This window comes from Oryctolagus cuniculus, chromosome 7 (assembly GCF_051225735.1).
Source record: "Oryctolagus cuniculus isolate XC-2025 breed Fujian yellow rabbit chromosome 7, ASM5122573v1, whole genome shotgun sequence".
Classification (NCBI taxonomy): domain Eukaryota; kingdom Metazoa; phylum Chordata; class Mammalia; order Lagomorpha; family Leporidae; genus Oryctolagus; species Oryctolagus cuniculus.
This window is the reverse complement of record NC_142873.1, coordinates 30,288,154-30,298,603: the sequence shown is the minus strand read 5'-3', so window position 1 is coordinate 30,298,603 and position 10,450 is coordinate 30,288,154. Positions and strand designations below refer to the sequence as shown.

Sequence of the window (10,450 nt, the reverse complement as noted above, 5' to 3'; positions counted from 1 at the left end):
TACTATTCATATTCCACTTGATTACCTGATCCAGGGCAGCCATCCCCACTGGAGACGTGAGCTCTAGGAGGCCAGGCGCTGCTCTTTCATCTACACATCGCTGGCAGTGTGTAGTCCACCTACTCCGCACACAGAGGCCACAGTGATCTTTAAAAAAAAAAAAAACATAAATCACTCTTTCCCTTTAATCTACTAATTTTTAAGCAGTTGGTGTTCTGCTTTGCTGCAGTGGCTACCAATGTATTTGCTTTTGTTTTTATTTAGTGATTTTCTACCTGTTTTCATATTATATCTGTATCATTGTGAACGCATAAGACTTTTTAAATATTTTCAATGAGTCAATCAATTGTAGCCACTATTTTTTTTTTTTATGCTCAAATTACCTTGCATCAGTAGAAGTTCCTTCAAATCAGCTCCTGGGGAACCATTCTGACACAGCCCTATCAGCTTGCATAGATTCTTTGGTTACTGGAACCACAAGGTTTACCAGGCTCACCTGGCTTATTCCAGCTTCACACTTCGAATCAGCCCATTCTCAAGTCTTGGTCCCTCCCAGTGTTCATGTTGCCTGTATGTCATGGATCTTCCTTGACACTGGTCTGGTACTGTTTCTAGGACTTTAGACTGGACAAAAGCAAGGGATGTACATCTGTTTTTACTGTTTTGTATGATTACATTTCAGAAAACAAAACTCCAAGTTGACAACGTACCGCTTTTCTTCAGAGGAGAATTTTAGTAGATAAGAATTAATACAATTAATAAATAAAATTATTAAAATTAGAAGCATTAATGAAATAATTAATTCAGGCAATGAATGTCAACAGAAGCTAAAATCATTCAGAAAAAGGATGATGGGGACATTTACCATAGTTTACGCCATCAGATCCCACTGATCAATTTTAATGTCTCAAAATGAGACAATCAGACATCATGTGCTTCATGATGTAATGTAACAAGACACCTCACTTATGAAATATTCTTGCCAAAAAACATTGAACTTGTATTTAGTCAAGATTTATATCTAACTTAGTTTGCACAGAAGTAGGAAAACAAACAGATAAATCCAGAATTTGGGACAATTTATAAGACAAAAAGTCAAGGACCAGGAAAAAAGAGGAGAGAGATATCTGTCCTAAATTAAAAGAAGCTTAAAGTGTGTCACAATCAAATGTAATGATTATACCTCATCTGAATCCTAATTCAAATAAATCAATTGTAAAATCCTTTTCTTTCTTTCTTTTTTTTTTTTTTGATAATGGTAGAAATGTTAAGAAAGACCGAGCTTAGATGTCACCAATGAGCTTTTGCTCATTTTTGTTAAAAATAATATATATGAACCTTTTAATACTTATACAGACATTGTATGTGTGTGCATCTGTGTCCATGTGTGTGTGTGTGTGTATAAACAATTGTGGTTAAGACGACATGACGGTAGGGATTTGTTTTAAAATAAGCAGGGAGTGATAAAGAAAGAAAAAACACACAAGGAAAGCAGGAGCAGGCATAAACTATCAGTTTGCTCCCCAAATGTGCACATGCCAGGGTCTGGGGCTGAGGCAGGGAGCTGGAACTCAATCCAGGTCTCCCACATGGGTGGTAAGGACCCAATTACTTGAGCCATCACCTGTTACCTCCCAAGGTCTGCACCAGCAGGAAGCTGAAGTCAGGATCCTGGGTTGGAGTCAGATCCCTAGGTATACTGATATGGGATGCAGACATATTAACTGCTAGACTAAACTCCTGATCCCAATATTTTTACTTCTAAAAGTTTTTAAAAAAATACACACCAAGTCATTAGATTTGATCATTTCCCTTTTTGTTTTCTGAATTTGACATGTGTTTATTATGAGAGGGTGTCTATTGGTAGAGATGAGGGAATAGGAGGGTACAGAAAAGTACAAGAAGCAAACAAAAATCATCCAGGGTCACACTGCCCAATGATAATTATCATTGCCTTTGAGGTCTATTGTAGTCTAGGCAAAAATGGTCACTATTTTGTACTACCAATGTCAAATCAGTTCAAATGGCTTATGCTTGCTATTTAAAGTGGCACTGCAACTAGAGAGACAGAATATTCTCTCATAAGTTCACTGGCCATTTATATTTTTATACTATTTATTTATTTAGTATGTAAAAATTATTAATATGGTTCAGAAGAAACTAAGTTAGCCATTATGCTCACATTAAACAGAGAATGAAGATTTTAATTTACTAATAATAAACTTAAAGATTTCCTCAGGGAATGTTGTAATAGTTTACCAATATATAGTTCAGAGTCTTTTTTGTAAAAGAGTTTATTTATTTATTTGAGAGGTAGAGTTACAGACAGACAGTGGGAGAGAAGAGAGAAGGGTCTTCCATGCTCTGGTTCATCCCCAAATGGCTGCAGCAGCCAGAGCTGAGCCAATCAGAGGTCAAGAGCCAGGAAGTTCTTCCGGGTCTCCCACGTGGGTGCAGGGGCCCAAGCAGTTGGGCCCTTTTTACTGCTTTCCCAGGCCATCAGCAGGGAGCTGGATCGGAAGTGGAGCAGCTGGGACTCAAAATGGGGCTCATATGGGATGCTGGCGCCGCAGACAGATGCTTAACCTACTACGTCACAGCGCAGGCCCCAGTTCCAAGAGTCTTATGTTAAATAGTTCTAAAAGAACACCTCCCCTCCCCGCTACAGGAATGTAGGTTTCTTTATGTAGTTCTTTCTGTGAGTTACTAGATTTGAAGGTCTTGTCGTCTGTATTGCAAACTTCTCTTTCTGTTGTTGCTGCGTTGCTGCACTGGACTTTGCGTAGATGATGTGGTATAACCACTAACAAGGGAACATGAAGCAGCTGCTGATGCGGGCAATTCTGCAGATGCCAATCTCCCTGATTCTCGGGGCGACTGTGCTGCACCACTCACCTAGAGGGAGTGTACTGCTCTGCTCCGCAGTGTCAATAAGGAGCAGGTTGAGAGTTTCAGTTTATCTTGGCTGCAGGCTCCTGTAGAGCAAAATGGAAAACAAGTCTGGTAAGTAGGGAAATGCGAAAATGTGAGTTACACTTTGATGAAAAAAAAATACAGCAAATCGTTCACAACACATCTTATTAAAGGATTTGCTCCTCCTAGTCAAAACATTTAGCTTCAGAAAGGAGATGGGAGTCCAACGAAACTATAAGCAAATATCATCAAGCTTCAGCAAAGCACAAGAGGACTGCTACTCTTGGTTTGATTGTCAAGGCGTCTCCTCTACGTTCTTGCAGTTTCTCCTTTCTGTTTCCTGCCCCCTTGTTCACTGTCTGCCCTTGTCTCCAGGACGCCATTCTTAAAACCATCCAGTATAAAAGAGCTTCCTCTTCCTCCTCTTATTTTTCTTGGATCTTCCTGAGCTAGACTTCTAGAGGTCGTGATTCTGGGAAAACAGAGCACTTTCTGGGAAGTGTGAAGTATTTATGTGAGGTTGTGGCAGGTAGGAGACAGACAATACGGGCAGAAGCAAAGGTCAGCAGCTCAGTGCTTGAAAGAAATGAGCACAGGAGGAGAGTTAGGGGCAAGGACGGAGAAAGCCAGGAAGAATTGTGTGAAGCATCTATTCTGTGTCTCCTCATTGATAGGATGTCACTTCATCCTCATAACTCTGGGAGGTGAGCATACTTTTCACAGAACAGGGAATGGAAAGTCAGGAAGAAAAATATGTTGCTAAAGGTCATACAGCTAGAATGTGTTGTTATCAAGATTCAATACTGGTTCTGTTCAGCGGCAAAGGCCATGATCTTTCTAAAATCACAATAGCTCCAAAGCATAGAAGAAGGAACTGGATCATGGAGAAATGATAGACTCCAGGATGTCAATTTTTGTGAAGTCATAAAAATGGCATTTCTTCAAAGATATATAAGAACTCTTATATATTGCATCTCTGACCGTTTTCTCATGAAAACGACAGGGAACAAAGTTCGGACTGTGAAACTGGTACACTCCTGCAAGACTTAAAAAAAAAAACTTGCTCAGGTATTCAAGAGATGGAGTTATTTTTCTTAATTTATTTATTTTAAAGGCAGAATGATGGGGCCAGTGCTATGGCACAGAGGGTTAACGCCTTGGCCTGAGGTGCTTGTATCCCATATGGATGCCGGTTCTAGTCCCAGCTGCTTCTCTTCAGATCCAGCTCTCTGCTATGGCCTGGGATAGCAGTAGAAGATGGCCCAAGTCCTTGGGTCCCTGCACCCATATAGGACACCTGGAAGAAGCTCTTGGCTCCTGGTTGCAATCGGTGTAGCTCCAGCTGTTGCAGCCATCTGGGGATTGAACCACTGGTTGGAAGACCTCTCTCTCAGTCTCTACCTCTCTCTGTGCCTCTGTATTTCAAGTAAATAAAATAAATCTTTTTTTTAAACTTTTATTTAATGAATATAAATTTCTGAAGTACAGCTTATAGATTACAATGGCTTCCCTCCCCCAATAACTTCCCTCCCATCTCCCGCTCCCTCTCCCATCCCATTCACATCAAGATTCATTTTCAATTCTCTTTATATACAGAAGATCTTTTTAGCATATATTAAGTAAAGATTTCAACAGTTTGCACCCACATAGAAACACAAAGTGTAAAGTACTGTTTGAGTACTAGTTATAACATTAAATCACAATGTACAGAATATTTAGGACAGAGATCCTACATGAGGAGTAAGTACACAGTGACTCCTGTTGTTGACTTAACAAATTGACACTCTTGTTTATGGCATCAGTAATCTCCTTAGGCTCTTGTCATGACTTGCCAAGGCTATGGAGGCCTTTTGAGTTTGCCGACTCTGATCTTATTTAGACAAGGTCATAGTCAAAGTGGAAGTTCTCTCCTCCCTTCAGAGAAAGGTACCTCCTTTGATGACCTGTTCTTTCCACTGGGATCTCACTCACAGAGATCTTTCATTTAGGTTTGTTGTTGTTGTTGTTGTTGTTTTCCAGAGTGTCTTGGCTTTCCATGCCTAAAATACTCTCATGGGCTCTTCAGGCAGAACCGAATGCCTTAAGGGCTGATTCTGAGGCCAGAGTGCTGTTTAGGACATCTGCCATTCTATGAGTCTGCTGTGTGCATGGGAAGCGGGATACACAGCAGACTCATAAAAATAAACCTTAAAAAATAAAATAAAATAAAATCAGAATGATGGAAGTGAGGGGGAGAGACAAAGACAGACAGAGAAAGATCTTCCATCCACTGGTTCATTTCTCAAATGCCAACAACAGCCAGGGCTGGACCAAAGTGAAGCCAGGGAGTAGGAATTTCACGTGGGTCTACCATGTGGATGGTAGGTACCCAGGGTCCAGGATCATCTGCTCCCTACCAGGATATGCATTAGCAGGAAGCTGGATTTGAAATGAAGGTAGGATTTAGCTGCAGGCTCTCTGGTATGGAGTATATGCATCCTAAGAGGCAGCCTAATTTGCTATGCCAAACACACCTCCCCCCTTTCTAAGTTTATTTGAAGATAGGGTTATTTTAATTCTACTGGAATGTTTAATTTCCAGAATGGCCTCGACCTGGAGAAAAGAGGCAAAACAGGAAGTAGGGCATGTATTTATGAATTACATCTCCTGGGGGATATTGCACTGAAAAAGAAGGTAAGTGTCTCCAAAGCTTGGCAGGTATTATGATTTTATCAGAAATGCCCTCGCCATCAGCTTCCTCAACTGCCTAGAGAACTCTGAACTCTGATCAGTCCTTCAAAGTCCAGCTCTGATAACATGTGCTCCACTACTCAGAGTCTATCACCTCCTCTGTAACCCTTCTTTTCCTCCAGACTCACGTGGGATCCTGTAGCAAATCTCCACCACCCTCTGCCCTCGATACCAATGAAGTCCACTGGCCTCCCTGGCCAAGAGTGTCATCACAGTCATTGATATCTCAGAATCTTGTCTCTAGAAAGTTTACATCTCTTTCAAGTCCATAGAGAAAGCCTATCCCATTCCCAAACACGTGCAACACCCCTTTCTCACTACAGGCTCTGATATTTCCAGCTGTCTCAGTTTAATATTCAGGTTTTCTTTCACTTCAATGATCCCACACCTCTTGCTTAAGGGACCTTGTGGCCCGTTATTTTCACCACTCTGAAAAACCAACTGCTATCCAATTTTTCCTCTACTATGTTAGCCAGAAAAATAATAAGCCTGGATCAACCCACTCATTCACCTTCTCACTGCCATAACTGAGTTTCTAAATGCTAGAAAAACAGATAACATCCTGTGCAGATTAGTGACAATAGAAATTCATTCCTTTAAACCTTAACTGAGCTCTGAGAGCCATATAGCAGCCCTACCTGGGAGCCCAGCCAGTGTTCATTCTATCTCATGGCTTCAGACCCTCTCTATATAATGATAATCTCCAAACCAAACCTTCAAATCTGCTTCCTCACCTAACTTCTAAACTATATATGTGCTTTCTAATTTACATTTCCATGCCAATGTCCAATATATACTGCAAATCCAATATTTTTGAAACTGTTCACCATTATTCTTTTCCCACACCTCAGAAAATGGTATCTTCATCTACTCATTCTCCCAAGCTAGAAACCGGGAATTTATCCTTGGATTTCTCCCTCATCTTGTCTTACCACATGAACCACTCAGATTCTACCTGCTTTACATCTTGAACTCATCTTCTTTTGGCCAATCTCACAACGGATTTCTCGCCTAAATTACTGGAATAGTTCCCAAATAGTCTTTCTAGAAATATTCCTGCCTTCTTCCACCACACCTTCAATCTATTTTCTTATTTTTAAAAATATTTTATTTATTTAAAAGGTTGGAGGGAGGAGAGGAGAGAGAGAGAGAGAGAGAAAATGAACGAGCTCTCCCATCAACTAATTCACTTCGTAAATGCCTGCAAAGCTGGGGCTAGGTGAGGGTGGAGCTGGGAAGTGAGAGCTCCATCTGGGTTCCTCACAGGGGTGGCAGGGACCCGCTCACTTGAACCATCAACTGTTCCCTTTCAGGATGTGCATTAGAAGGAAACTGGAATCAGAAATGGAGCTGGAACTCAAACCAGGCACTATGATATTGGATATGGGCATCCCACATGGCATCTTAACCTCTTTGCCAAACTCCCTTCCCTAGTCTATATTTATAGCATCATCACAAATCACAAATCAGATAATATAACTCTCTTCCTACCCTCAAAATCTTTTGATATAGCCATGAAAGATTATGATTATTATTTAACTACTGAAGGACAAAATAAAAAGTTTTTGAAATGTAAGGACATATATGGAATTTAACACTGGGGGCCAGCATTGTGAAGTAGCCAGTCAAGCTGCTATCTGTATTGCCAGCATTCCATATGGGCACCAATTCATGCCCTAGCTGCTCTGCTTCCTAGCCAGCTTCTTGCTAATGTCCTTAGAAAACAACAGAAGATGGCCCACATATTTGTTTGGTCCCCTACTGCCCTCATGAGAGACCTAGAAGAAGCTCGTGGCTCCTGGCTTCAGCCTGGCCCAGCCCTGGCTGTTACAACCATTTGGGGTGTGAACCAGCGCATGGAAGATCTCTCTCTCTCTCTCTCTCTCTCTCTCTCTCTCTTTCTATCTCTATTTCTCTTTATATCTCCCTCTCTCTCTGTAACACTGACTTTCAAATAAATAAATAAATCTTTACCAAAAAAAAAATTTAACACTGAACAAACTCCTTTGACAGAACACAAGGATCTTTCTGAATTTTCTGCTAAGTTTTACAATAATGTCTTGGCCATCATATTCTACTCACCAGCCATACCGAATTATTTCTGTTTCCAGGAAACTGCCACATTCATGTTTTCGCCACATTAGTATTCAAGCGATTCACTCTATCTTATTCTAAGTCTTCAAATTTCATTTTGTTCATCATCTCCTCAAAAAATCAGTTAGCTTTCCAATAGGCAACTCCTATAGAAGCATTTTTGTAATATCACTTATCATATGGCATAATATTCTTCTGTTCATTTTTCTCTCCAACAGCATGCTTTTAAAGCAAATATATTCGGCTTTACATCTTACATATCATTCATCTTTGAACCCATTTTCAGTACCTGGCTTAGAAGTATGTCCAAAAAGAATATAGAAAGAGCCTGAAGCAAAGCATAAAAAATAATTTAAAAAATTTTTATTTCTATTTATTTATTATTCTGTCATGACCTATCCCTAAACTTAATGGTTTAAAACTACAATTTATTTCTCTAATATTTCTGTGTGTTTAGCTGGGCGGTTCTTTTCAGGATTTCTCATATAGGTGCTACCAGGCTACTGGAACTGAAATGATCTGAAGACTGAAATGGGCTTGATAGTCAAGATGGCTAACTCATACAGCCACCTGTTGGTTTTGCAATCAACTGCACTATCTTGTGGAGCATCTATACGTGTTCTGCAACGTGACTGGACTTCTCACACCATGGTAGATGGTTTCCAAGAGCATCCATGAGAAATTTTCATTAAGTCCAGGTGCAAGTTGCAGGGATTCTTAAGATCTACATCCTTGGAAGCACGATAGTGTCATTTCTACCTCAACTGTTTTGATCAGGCAAGAATCTAAGTCCAACCCAGATTCAAGGTTAGAGAAATTAGAATTCATCTCGTCATATGAGATTGGCACACAGGTGTAAAGGAGGAAGGAATTAATAGCAGCCATCTTTAGGGGAAAAAAAAACAACAACATAACTTGGAATGACAAACTTTAAGTAATTCATTAAAATATATTCCTATTCAAAACTTTTACTTTTCATCAGTTTGGCTATTTTACTCTTAAGAAGTATTTCCACTAATGAAGCGAGCAGGATTATATGAAAAGGTAATTGTCAATGAAGTACCTAGTACTTCCACTATCCTATAAAAATTTTAACCTGATCACTAAAACAAGATGAGTAAATGACTTTTGTGTTTCCATTATCTGTTTATTCTTAAGTGGCATTAAAATAAAAATATTTGAGAAACTAGTCAGTCCTCAGTTTTTCTCTTCATTTGACTTTGCAATTTTATCATTTTTCTATGAGAAGTTTAACTTCAGAAAACAAATTTTTCTTTGGATGCTAATTTCTATAAAATAATGATTAATGATTATATCTTATTTTAAAATTCAAAATTATATTCCCTATTCATAAATGTGAATAAGTACCCCATAGAATTATGTATTCAACATCATTTATTTTTCATTTAGGAGTAAATTCTTAGTAGCCACTGAAACCTACACTGGTATGGAGCATGGCTATTACTTAATTTTTGGAGTCATAGTTTTGCATGGAAAGAAAAGCATACATTGTCCATTGGATGAAAGCATAGTGATACCAGATGTGGAGTTGGAACAGGTTTTACTCTGTCACAATCACAAAAGAGGTAAATATAATATTTATAAGAGTCATCCCTGTCTTCTAAAAGAAATGGCATAGTTTAATATCAATGAATCCTTATAGTGCTCCCCTTCATTGATATTAGAGGAATGAAGAAACGAAAATGAGAAAACCTCAGTATCTAGGTCTTTAGGACCACTGATGCCTGAGACAGGAGGGAATGGCTCAGGCTGGGCTGATAACTGTTGAGTCTGTGGACAGGGGAGCAGGCAGGAGGGAGATGGCGGACTCTGCCTTCTTCCAGGAGAAGGCTCCCTCAAGGCTGCAAAGTGTCCACAGTCAGTGCATCACCTAAGTCATCCCTCATGCTTCACCTCATTCCTCACTTTCCATGATCCTCTTGAGCCTTTCTTAAGAGGGAATAACATGGAGACCTGAAAAAATGTAGAAGTGAGCCGATGCCGCAGCTCACTAGGCTAATCCTCCGCCTTGCGGCGCCGGCACACCAGGTTCTAGTCCCGGTCTGGGTGCCGGATTCTGTCCCGGTTGCTCCTCTTCCAGGCCAGCTCTCTGCTGTGGCCCGGGAGTGCAGTGGAGGATGGCCCAAGTGCTTGGGCCCTGCACCCCATGGGAGACCAGGAGAAGCACCTGGCTCCTGCCTTCGGATCAGTGCGGTGCACTGGCCGTGGTGGCCATTGGAGGATGAACTAACGGCAAAAGGAAGACCTTTCTCTCTGTCTCTCTCTCTCACTGTCCACTCTGTCTGTCCAAAAAAAAAAAAAAAATGTAGACGTGGAGTGTGGGGAGCAAACCGGACTAGACTGTTACTGGAATTAAGACTTATTCTATGCATCTGCTCTCCCACAATATGGCGCTGGGAGAGAAGTAAACAGCTTCCGCACAGCTGCCTCCAGTTCAACCAATTAACTGTAGGACTTGCTCCTGATTGGAGAGCAGCGTACTCAGCCGAGTTGGGATTGGCGGAGGAGGACTATAAAGGAGGAGAGAGACGGCATGCACCAGGAACATCTATGGGGAACATCTAAGGGAACCCGTGCAGCCCCCGAGAGAACCGGCCGGTGGTGTGCCGCTCCCCTGCGGAAGTGGGGAATGCGGCCAGGGGGAACTGCCCTTCCACGGAGGTGGAAGGGATAGTAGCCAACCCGGGAAGAA

The 10,450-nt window shown here is 40.9% G+C and overlaps 1 long non-coding RNA gene across 1 annotated transcript in view; it reads right to left on the bottom strand.

Moving 5' to 3' along the window:
* LOC103350018 (uncharacterized) overlaps positions 1–10,450 on the bottom strand; it is a 28,918-nt gene continuing 18,468 nt past the window's right edge. The window contains exons 2-3 of the long non-coding RNA XR_518089.5: positions 2,896–2,975; positions 1–147 (exon numbers count right to left, since the gene is read on the bottom strand). This is a non-coding gene — a long non-coding RNA (uncharacterized LOC103350018). The remainder of the gene's footprint in view (positions 148–2,895; positions 2,976–10,450) is intronic.